We start from the raw sequence: 12,265 nt of genomic DNA on the forward strand, positions 1-12,265 counted from the left end.
TTTTAAACTGCATTAGATTTCTACTAAAATATGTATTCATTTTTTTAATACTTCCTTCCTTACACTTCGACGCCCGGTGGCAGAGTGGTAGTGCTTTGCGCTCCAGTTCCACTGGTCCTGAGTTCGATCCTCGGGCTGGGCAAGGTTGACTCAGCCTTTTATCCCTTCAGTGGGTCGATAAATGAGTACCAAGCATACTTGGAAACTAAACGCTGGGGGCTCCGCGTTCGGCGGACCACTTAACCGGAACATCTGCTGTTGCACTCCGGAGCCCGAGGTCAAGAAAACTGAGTTGGGCACAGTAGGCCTTGACCCTCTATGGGCTGTAGCGCCACTGAGTTTAGTTTAGTTCCTTATATTTCCTCTCATGGATTAAAAACATTATTTTGAGTAAATAAATTAAATATTCTGGAAGGAAGAGGTGACGAAGTTCCTTCAAAAATTATGCAATCTAAATAATTGCAAAACAGATTATGAGCAAACTAACTATCAGATCTAAAATTTGAAGTGAATTGAATGATTAAGTCTTAAATTTAGGGAAAGAGGCAACTCTTAGTAAATGCTATTGGTTTATGAAATAGATCGAACGTTTCCCACAGAGAGCAAAGGGAAAAATGTCCTGCTTTTAATTAAATGCATACTTGTGCCAAAAATAGATTTAAGAGCAGGATGTGGCTTTTAATATATGGCATATATATGGCATATATATATATATATATATATATATATATATATATATATATATATATATATATATATATATATATATATATATATATATATATATATATTTATATATATGCATTGTGTGTGTGTGCGTGCGTGTGTGTGTGTGTGTGCGTGCGTGCGTGCGTGCGTGTGTTATAAAAATATTTTTGCTAAAAATAACTATCTATTATTTTATTTATCAAAAGTGACAGCCGGCGCGACAGCCCTAGAGGGCCAAGGCCTACTGTGCCCATCTCAGTTTTCTTGACCTTGGGCTCTGGGGTGCAGAAGCAGATCTTCCGGTCAGGTGGTCAGCCGAAAGCGGAATCCCCAGTGTTTAGTTCCCAAGCATGCTTGGTACTCATTTATCGGGATGAAAGACTGAGTCAACCTTGCCCGGCCCGAGGATCGAACCAGGGACCTGTGGCAGCGCGAAGCTCTACCGCTGAGCCACCGGGCGTCTTTTTGTATGATAAGCTACTCATTATAAAACAATGTTTATTTTTAAATTGAATTTTATTTTAACAGTTATTTGAAATTCTATTTTACCATTCAGAGCATTAGCAGTAGAATAAAGAAAAGATTTACCAATCCACTTTTTCAAAGTCTACCGCGAGGCCTTTTCTTTTTTATTTTATTTATTTTTTTTTTTTTTTTTTAAAAGCATGGTAGGGTAATAGTTTTTTGTTGTTCAAGGCCTTTAACTCCCGTAAGATCTTTTTAACTCTCCAACATGAGATTCAATCACGATCGTTTGTCACTTTTGGAAATATTTCTAAGACGTTATAATATTTACCCTGTGAATAAGCAAGTTCAAAATCGATCAAAATTTTACCCATTATCGAAGTATTCCCTCGTTTGTAAAGTATTTCCTGATTAACTTCAGAAGCCGTGTTGTACTCAAGGCCTTTGCTAAGCGTCTTAGTCTTGCAGTAGTTAAGTTATAATCATGAATTAAGAGAAGAAATTAAGAGAAAAGATTGACTATAAAATCATCATATTCTTCTTCCTAATCCCCACAATTAGCAGGGCTAAACAATGTCCATGAAATTCATGACACCAAAAGTGGGTTTTCTAGAATGTCCCTCTTGTCCAGTCCAAGACAGTCCAGGATATGTTGGGGAGAAGCCTGCATGTTGTGGCACCTGGGGCAGTTTGAGAAGATTTTAACACTACCCTCGAAAGAAAGAGATTTAAGGTGGCCGCTGGTAAGCGCCGTCTGATCCTTGTGGTTGCACCGAATGTTGAGTGCACCTCCTGGGCGGGTGCTCTGGTACCACTGATGTTTGGGGGGTACGAGGCAGGAATCATTGTCTTCTTTTTTCCTTTTTCGATGCCAGTTCCATGAAGGTGAGTGAATTTGGACTCGTCAAAGTTTCTTCTGCCCTCTCCTTAGCCAGAGTGTCAGCGATAATAAAATCATAAAATAGTTTTATGAAAGCTGTAATTGCCAGTTTTGAAATACTCTACAATTACAGTATTTTTATTTTTTGGTATTCATAATTTGACGAGAAGAAGAAACAGATTGTAACACAAAATGAAACATTGGTATTATTGCAACTGTTCAAAAAGCAGTAAGTAACTTATGAATAAATGTAATAATTATGTAAAGGATTTCATTCAATGAAATTAACACCATAGCTTCAAAATGGCATTTTTTATTTCTTTCTTTAAAAGTTTTATGTTTAAAGTTTCTTCGAAAATATTTAGAAAAGTATAAGATTTATTTATTAATTTTTTTAAAGTGTATGCACTTTGTCGTCGTGCGATGAAACTGCTTTTAATCATATTCTTATTCTTAGATATATGGCAGGACAGTGCTTCAAAATATTATGAAGTTAGAATTTTTGCGTCTTTCGTATAAGGCTATTATATAAAAATTTAAATTTTAGGTTTAAAATGCTTTCCTTCCAATTTTAATCTTTGAACTACTGTTTTTAAAGAAACGCCTATTTTCTATGAGGGGATCAATCATGTTGATTTTATGAATAAATTACTTCATTATTAAATAAGTTCAAGATTATATTTTATTCTAATCTAAATAAACCATCCAGTCGAAAGTAGGCGTTAATTTTCCTAGCATATAAAGTTTTAAGACCATGAGCTCATAAAAAGTGGAAAGTGAAAAGAAATTCTCAATTGAAGAAAATTTTAGTCATTGAACAACAGACATACAGAGTCAAAGAAAAAAAATTAACTGAACATATTCTTCCCGCTATCGGGCATTTTTAATTACATTTTAATTTCTTAATTCAGTTTTAAAAATAGTACCAGTATATTTTTTAAAATTTAACATATATAAAATTATATTTATTAATCTTGTGCGGCTGGTGAAATAACAGGAAGGTCTAAGACTGTAGTCTGTCCTGAAACTCGGATATTTTAACTTCAGTGAAGTTAAATAATCTGGGTAGGTTATGAATTCACGTTCGAAGGCAGTAGTGGTGTTAAAGCCACCTCGCGGCTGTCGGCAGCTGCTGGGCTTCTCCTCGGCAAGAAACGGTCATGACTTTAAAGTGCAGCATTGAGGTAGAGAGGCCAAGCAATGGGCGTGGTTTAGCCTCTTTTCGAAAATTTTTCTATTATTTTTTTCATCTTTCTCTGACGACAATCCATTTTATAATTAAGAAAATAGTTATGAATTATTTCTTTTGGAAGATTGAATGTATAGTTTTTGTACTCGTACTCAAATAAAAGGATTTGCTGAATGAATTTTGATAAAAAACGTATTTCTAGAAGATAACGATATTTCAACTCCATCAATAATTTACTGTAAAAAATAAAGTAAATACACAGAAACTTAGTAAACTATGAAGTTTTGAATGCTGAAAGAATTTTATCAAAATGCAAAAAAAAAAAAAAAAAATTATCTGTAGATGAAGCTCCTATAGAAAAAGCATTAGATGCTGGCATTGAGAGGGGAAATACTCCGTCCTCTTTAAGAATACTATAAAACTCATTCTGAAATAGACACACAACTACATTCAGCTGGATGAATTGCGATTTAGAGGTGTGACACTATTTGAGCTTGATGGGGCGCTTCATATATATTTTTTGTTGACATAACCTCAAAATTGCTTTTTTTTTTAACTTGTGTCACTTTTTCTGCAGGGGTGCGATACATTATAAGTTATAATAAAATGGAATAGGTCTGTAAACAATATTTACACTAATAAGAAGCCTTCTCTTCACATGCAGTTTCCACCCAGCTACATCTGCAGGTATACTTGCAGAGGAGCTCTTTAATATTTTTGGGGAATTTTACTAGACTAGATAGGTAGGAGTTCGAATATCTGCTCGCAAAGCGCGCAGCTCATTTCTTCATCTGTAAGTTTTGCCCTAGGGCAACGGTGACTATTGGCTTTGAAAGTGATGAGAATTTCCACAGGTGGACTGTGGACGTCTTGGTGGGATCGGGCTTGTGGGATGATCTCTACGTATTTGACTTCCCACCGAGTAGGGATCGGAGTATGTTTACAAGTATACTTGGTCCTTCAGCAACTGCTGCATCTTCTTGAAGAGTAGCAGGAATCTCATGGCTAGGTCGGTGGCTTTATCTTTCTTGTCTGGGTTTCCTCTCTGTTTCCAGTATGTTTGCAAGTACGTGATCCTTCAGCAACTGCTGTATCTTCTTGAAGAGTAGCAGGAATCTCATGGCTAGGTCGGTGGCTTTATCTTTCTTGTCTGGGTTTCCTCTCTGTTTCCTTTTGGATCTTGCAATGCAGCCGGAAAAACAAGCTGGTCATCATGGCAATTGATACATGAAATTGATGGAATTGATGATACATGGAATTGATACATGGCAATTGATACATGACCAGAAGCTGGCTCGGCATTAGCCATACTTCTGGCATCCGTAACATTGAATCTCGTGGCAGTCGCCACGAAATCTCTCCATCTGAACTGGTGTAGTCCGGAGTTCTTTAACGTCATAGATCTCTCAATGTTTGGTGGTGTCTTTAAGAATGAATAGGAAGAGGGGGAGGAGCTTGTACTCTTGGCCCAGCCACATTCTCATCTGCTCGATTCTTATTGGACATACTCCAAAATCTTGTAGGCCTTTATCGATAACTGGCACATCAACGTTCTCTGAAGAGAATTTTTAGTTTTCTACTTATTCTGTTAATCTTCAGTTTTCTACTCATTCTGTTGTTGTAGCAGACTAATTTTGTTAATTCGAGGCTAGTCTCCTGATCTCTTTCCTTAAAGCAGCCAGATCAATGATGTGTTTGCGATTGGGTCGGAAAACCTTCCCTCCGTGGCCAAATCTATGTGTTGCCATAGTAGCGTAGAGCTCGGTTATGAAGCAACCTTACTCTTGGGAGTCTGGAATGAGAATGGATATTGGAATTTGAAATATTTATTTGGTCGCATAATATATTTGAATTTTTATTTTATGTATATATATAAAAATGATTGTCTAAATGTTATTACTAAAATAATATTGAATTTTTATTTTGCTGGTTATAATTTTCTATATTATTGCAATTCGCGATCGCAACGAACTATAGGGGGCGTTGTTGTATGAGACTAATACCTGCGATTTCTATATGAACAGTCATTCAGTTAGTCTGGAGACGTCTTTAATGTAGCTTGTAACATTGTAACGTTCCTTCTTTATCGTAGCTTATTAAATTTAAAAAAGAAAAATGTTTGATGTCCTTTCTTTTGCAACCGAAAACAAGATGGTATCGCTTTTTTTAAGGAAGGAACATCCAAAACACATCTGAAAAATATTTGTAAATAAACAGAAAAAAATATGTATCTTCTTATTAGAGTTAAACCTAATGCCTGAGAAATAGTTTTACTAAATTTAATGATATAAACTGAGAGACCTATTTAAACTTTACATTCCATAGTTTTAAGAATCATATTACTTCAAACATTAAAATAAGCAAAAAGTATACATAAGCTTCATAATTTTATTTAATTTAATTTTGTAAAAAAAGTTCTTTGACAACAATTTTTATCAAAAAATTTTAAGTTTTAATAAAAATCATTATTTAGATACTAAAAAACGTAAAATAAAGAATGCTTACGACACAGAGCAAAAAAAAAAAAACCAATTCTAAAAATTCCTTACATTAAAATAAATAACTTTCATGTTTTTTCTTTTTTTATTCATAATCAGACGCAGAAAACCTTTCTATAGAAAACTATCATCAAATAAAAAAAAATTACTTAAAAGTAAAATTTTTTATTTTATAAAAATTAACACTTACCTGCTTTATAAATCAGAAGAATTCCAAAATGATTTGTTCTTCGATTTTTGTTACCATTTTTTAAGAAGAAAGAAGAGTAGTAGAAACTATTCATGCTAGTTTTGACGAAACGAAAAATGTAGTAGAGACATTATTTGGGAAGAATAAGAAGTGTGAATACGTAAGATATAAAGACAGCTACCAAGAACAAGTGTTAGACAATAACGAAGAAACTGTTACAAAGAAAGAAGAAATGCTACCAATAAAAATTGAAGAGTGGAAAAGAGTTGAAACACCAAGAAAATTAAGTTCATGAATAGATGTTTACTATTACCCACCTTCAAGCAAAGAGAGACTTCGATCAACTATGGACGTAGAACGATTTTGTGCCAAGAACGGATTAAAGTTCGAACCAGAACTATTTTCATTTAAGTCGACAAGTCCAAAGCAGGAAGATAGCGGAGATTCATCGACGGATTGTGTAGTTCAAGATTTCGAAGATATTTTCGAAGACGAAGTATACAACTTGGAATCGCCTAGAACGTACGAGGAAACCCAAGAATCAGCCGACAAGGATAAGTGGAATAAATCCATGGCAGATGAAATTCAAATGATGAAAAATCGTAAAGTATGGGATTTAGTTGAACCTCCAGAAAATGCCGAAATCATCGGAAGCAGATGGGAGTATAATGTGAAGCGAGATGATAAAAATCAGATAAAGAAGTTCAAGTCCCGGCTGGTAGCTCAAGGATTTAAACAGGTAAAAGGAAAAGACTTTTCTGACATTTTTTCACCGGTAGTAAATTTTTCAATTATACGATTTCTATTCATTTTATTAGTAAGTTTTTTATACTGGAAAGGTGTACAATTGGATATTAAAAGTACATATCTATATGGAAATTTAACTTAAACTTTATATATTTCTCAACCGAAAGGATTTGAAGTTAAAGGTAAAGAATATATGGTTTGTAAATTAAATAAAGCTATATATGGTTTAAAACAAAGTGGACGACAGTGGAATATTGAGTTAGATAATACTTTAGGACAACTAGGTTTTGAAAAACTACTTTGGTGTAATCGTGTTTATAAATTAAAATCTAAAGTTATTCTTTTGGTATATGTCGACGACATAGTATTATTTGGGGAAGATCAGAACAAAATTGATGAAGCCGTTGATTTACTTAAAAGTAAATTAAAAATTCAAGATTTAGGCAAATTGAAATATTTGTTAGGTGTAAACTTTGAAACCGTTGATAGGGTTTATTTACATCAAACTTATATTGAAAAGTTAATGAAGAAATTTGAAGAATTACCTAAAACTTTTGTAAATTTCCCTTTAAAACCTGGAATTAAATTACCACCTAAAGTTAAAGAAGAATAAATTTTTGAAACAGATTTAATAAAAAAAATCACATTTAGAACTCTGGTAGGATGTCTTTCTTTTATAGCTAATAGAAGTAGACCTGATATTGCGTTTTCAGTTAATATTTTATCGCAATATTGTAATGGTTATTCTTATCAGCATTGGAATATAGTTGTTGATTTATTAAATTATGTGTTTAATACGAAAGATTTAAAAATTAACTTGTCAAGTGTAAATCAAGTAGCTTTTTCTGATGCTAATTGGGGATGCCATTTAACCAACAGATATTCATCAAGTGGGCATATAATATATTTTGGTGGTATACCGTTCACTTGGGAAACAAGTAAACAAAAGTGTGTAACTCTTAGTTCTATGGAATCCGAATTTATCTCACTTATAGAATCTGTTAAGGAAATCATTTGGTTTTTAAGAGTTTTAAATGAATTGAATGTATTAGACAATATGGAAGTACCAATTCAACTCTGTGACAGCAAAGCTGCAATTTTTTTTTCCAAAAATTCGATTGAAAATGTGAAAACTAAGCACATAGACGTAAGATATCAGTTTATTAGAAATATGTTAGAAGAAAACTTATTTAAATTGGAGTACATCTGTAGTAAAAACAACTTAGCAGATTTTCTCACGAAACCTTTAAGTAAAGAAAATTTCAGTATTTTATTGATAAAGTTTATAATGGGGCCGAATGTGGAAATAAGTAGTTTCCAGTTATAAACTTTCGTGTTTTAGTTTTTTTTTTCAGATTCGTTTCCAGGAAGGAAGTGAAGGGAATTCAAGAAACAAGCATTCAATCAATGTGACGTACGAAATCGTTATCTATAAAAGAACGAACAATTTCTTCTTTCATGTCGGTGGAGAGGGATGAGCAGCCTACTCATCTTTTGAGTCTTTGGCCGATTGTATGATGATCCTATATATATATATTTGTATATTCAATTAGAATTTTAGATTTGAGTTAACCATTGAAAGTAATAATAAATGTGTTCCAGTTTATTTGTGTACTTCATGATTTTTAGCAAAATCTGATTTGTGAGTTAAATACACACAGGCGCGGTAGATGGCGCCAGATTTGAGATATGCCTGGAGTATTGTAGAGTGTTCGGAAGTCCATGTGAGGTGTGCATTGTAGGCCATGGCAAAAACTTTGAACACTTGCTTTGACCCATATACCTTATGCTTTTTTCAATGTATTAATAAAACGATTTTCCATTTACGGTCTCTTTTCTTTATGGTGCTTCTGTGTACATCACCGCTTCAGGAAAGCATTTCCGACCATGCATTGCTATATGATTTCGAGTCGTCAGGATGTCCCCTACTCCTCTTAGAAGTTCTGAAACGTTTAACTGAGACGCCCTGTATATAATGACTGGGTATGCAAAATTATATTTATTTTTAAACTGTGCAAACTACTCCATCGAATGCAAATATTGAGAGAAATTATGATAGATAATTATACCCTGAAGCTTTAGTAGTTAATCATTTTCTTCTATTGCGTATAACTGAATTATTAAATACCTTACTAATGCTCTCCTGATTAAATTTTTCATATTTGAAGTAACATTATTAAAATTGAAAATACAATAATTAAATTCTTGTTATTAAGTTGATTAGTATAAGATTTATATTAAGTGTTAGTAATATCTTTAAAGCTTCTGTGTTACAAATCTAGATTTTAAGGTAAATTATGCTTCCCCAAATCATATGAGAAATAATAATTATAGCAGTTACATAGTCATAATCATATTAAAATAATATTATTTCATCATATTAATTGTAATATTTAATCATGTAAAATTAATTCACATATAGTGACAAGCCTCCCTTTTCACAGAGGAGCATAGTTTTGGTGTGTATTAGATAAAAAGAAGAGGCACGCTTTTTAAACTAAAAATTGTTTACTTTTTCGAAAAGAAAAAAAACAACAAGAAATACGGATATACAAAATTTAAAGTATAACAATTGTTGCTGACGTATGCCATTAAGGCAGAGGGGGTGCCATTGTTCTTGCTTTTCCAAAAAACAACAACAAAAAGTCGAACAGTATAATAATAAAATAAAAATTGCATTAATGAATGTGAAAAAGTAATGTCATATTGCAAAGTTTCTGTCTCTGAGGATGAAGGAAAATAGTCATTTAATTCATTTTTAGACATATTTGCACAAAAAATAGAAACTTTTAATATACATTGTGGCAAAAATTGAAGCAAAAGGAAAGTAAAAAAGCGTGCATTACTCAAAAGAGACACAGGTTTCACAGCTACAATTTACTTTCCTCCTTCTCTCCCTTGTTTGAAATCCTCTGAAAATACTCTCAAGGTCACAGCTTTCTAGTTCAAGGCTATTGAACTAGAAAGCTGTGGGAGAATTAACTATAAAACTCTACCGAAATATCCTATCAAAAAGTGATTATTTGAATGCGCGATTAGAAATTCGCGCGTTGTAGTAACATCGTAATTAAATAACGGCATCGTCAAAATCACGTGGAAAAGTATAGCAATAATTGGAGAGAACTTAAATTTATGCCGAACTCAGCAAGGATAAAGCGCATCAAATGCGCAATTTAAAATTCGCATGTCGTAATAAAATTATCGGAATTTTTCACACTACATGGGTTTGCATAGCAATAATTGGCGGAAAAATTTTTTAAAAGAAAGAAAGAAAGAATTGAAAAAAAAAAGACAAAAAATCACTTAGACTGTTTAAGAAAATCATTTTGATTTAAGATGAAACATTTACTAAACATACATTTACTATAGAATCTGTAAAAACTGGCTTTTTTATTCTTCTTTATTATAATTATTATTATTTAAATTTTTTGGTTGATATACATAATAAAGTAAAATTGATTGTAAATGCAATTGTTGTTGTTGTTTTCATTTTCCTTTAAATTTGTTAAAGATTTCAGGAAGAAAAAAAAATCCCACTTAATCTCATTTTGCGATAGTGATTGTAAATTTAAATTTATTCAATCATTATTAGTTTTATGCATAATCTAAATTCATTTAATTTCATCGTTTTTTTTTCTCTTTATAACTATATGTTTTTTTTTGCTCAGGAAATACTTCTTTCATCCTATTGTTTGGAGAAAAGCATACCAGACATGTTTGCTCTATGGAAAGACATTTTTATTGAGTAAGTTTAATTTTTTACTTCTCTGTATTTCTGGTAAGTTTTTTTACGTTTCTTGCATATTTTAGTTGTATGGAATAATTTTCCTTATGTTATGAAAATTTGCAAACATTTGTCGAAAAATGCTTTAAATTTAAAAATTTTAAGAATTTGTGGCTCAGCTTGCAGTAGCATTTAAGAGGTATCTTTTCTTAACAAGAATATCTGTAAAAATTAGGAATTATAATTTCTTCTGTTGTATTTAACGGCATAAGAAGCTCGAATTGGTATATTCAGTCAGCGAAAATGACGCTTCAGAATTGATATCATCCTTCTCTTCAGTGGAGTCGTCCGAGATTCGGCTGAATGATTGTGGTTGGAAACTTTTCCATAACACCACCAAAAGATTTAAGACATTTTTTCTTTTTTTCAACCTTCAAAAGGACAAAAATATGCTCACAGTGATGATTCAAAAGTTTACTGCTAGTAGCCAACTGATTTCCCCCTTTTTTTAATTCAGAATGCTCTCCATTTGCATTTTTTTAAAAAAAATATGGAGTTAATATGATTATATCGTAATATTTCGTTTTATTTCCCACTTGTTTCTTAAAATTTTTCTTCATTTTAGAAATGAGTCTTACAATGTTTATCATCATTTGAAGAAGGCTAAAAAAATAAGCCTTACATTTATATAATATTAAAAGTTTTCTTGATCCTTTAAAATTTTTTGATATTTAAAAAATAACCGCATGTGTCGAAAAGGGGAAACTGTTTAAAATACTACAGCTGACAACAGGCCAGTAGAAAAATTTTGTAAGTTTGTCCTATATCTTCCTAATATTTACATTTTTTAAGGTAAACTTTTGCTCAATGATTTGAACTGTAAAGTATTTTTTTTTTTACTGAAGGGTTCATCTTGAGGATGGTGATCATTTCACACAGTTGGTGCGACTTATTGCTTCAGATATGGCCCAAGGGGTGTCCCGTAATGGCCACGCATATGCCATGAGAAAGTTCAGCAGCACCCTTTCACCTGTTGCTGCTGTCAGAGAAAATACATCTGGCTTGGCTCAAATAATCACACCCTTTACATAAGGTTGTCTAAGAAATGTTGATCTCTAAATGAAATTTTAATATAAGTTTGCTATAATTATATGCATTTGTTCAATATGGCATGAAGATTGCAGACATATCATCATACACTATTTAAATTGATCACATTTGAAATATAATCAAATGTAATGCATCATTTGTTGCCTTTTAAGAGTAATGTGTAAATGTAAAAGCTATCTCCCCCCCCCCCAAGTATTTTTAATCAAAAAAATTAAAGCACCAATGAAATAAAAGCTTTTTTTGATGTTCAAATTAAATTAAAATTAATTATTTTCATCCATTTTATTTAGATTTTACTTAAAGATTTCATGACTTATATTCTTTGTTCCTTTAGTTTTGATTTTTTGGAAGCAAATTGTTTCAGTTATCAGTTAGGAACTTAAATTTTATCTTGAAAAACTCTGTGATATCAAAATTTTTATAGAAATTTTTTAGAAAAAAGTATAATTTTTTAAGTGAAATTGTGTGGAGATTCTAATAAAGATTATTAGTTTACTTAATGTCTTGATTGATTTCTAATATTCCGATAATTTAATAACTATTAAAAATTTATGTGGTTTGATACCGAATAAAAATATCTGATACAATAATTTTGCATTTTGTTCATTAAACTCTAAAAAGATTTAGAGGAAAATAGCATTTATTGTTCTTGAAAAAAGTAAGCTCTTTTTTTTACTTATTTTAATTTCCAATTATATCCTTTTAATCTCACATTCTTGAAAAATTTGGTTGAAGCTTCTAGCCATGATGAAAT

This window comes from Parasteatoda tepidariorum, chromosome 5 (genome assembly GCF_982258835.1).
Source record: "Parasteatoda tepidariorum strain Cologne lab strain chromosome 5, Ptep-v5.0, whole genome shotgun sequence".
NCBI classification, from domain to species: Eukaryota; Metazoa; Arthropoda; class Arachnida; order Araneae; family Theridiidae; genus Parasteatoda; species Parasteatoda tepidariorum.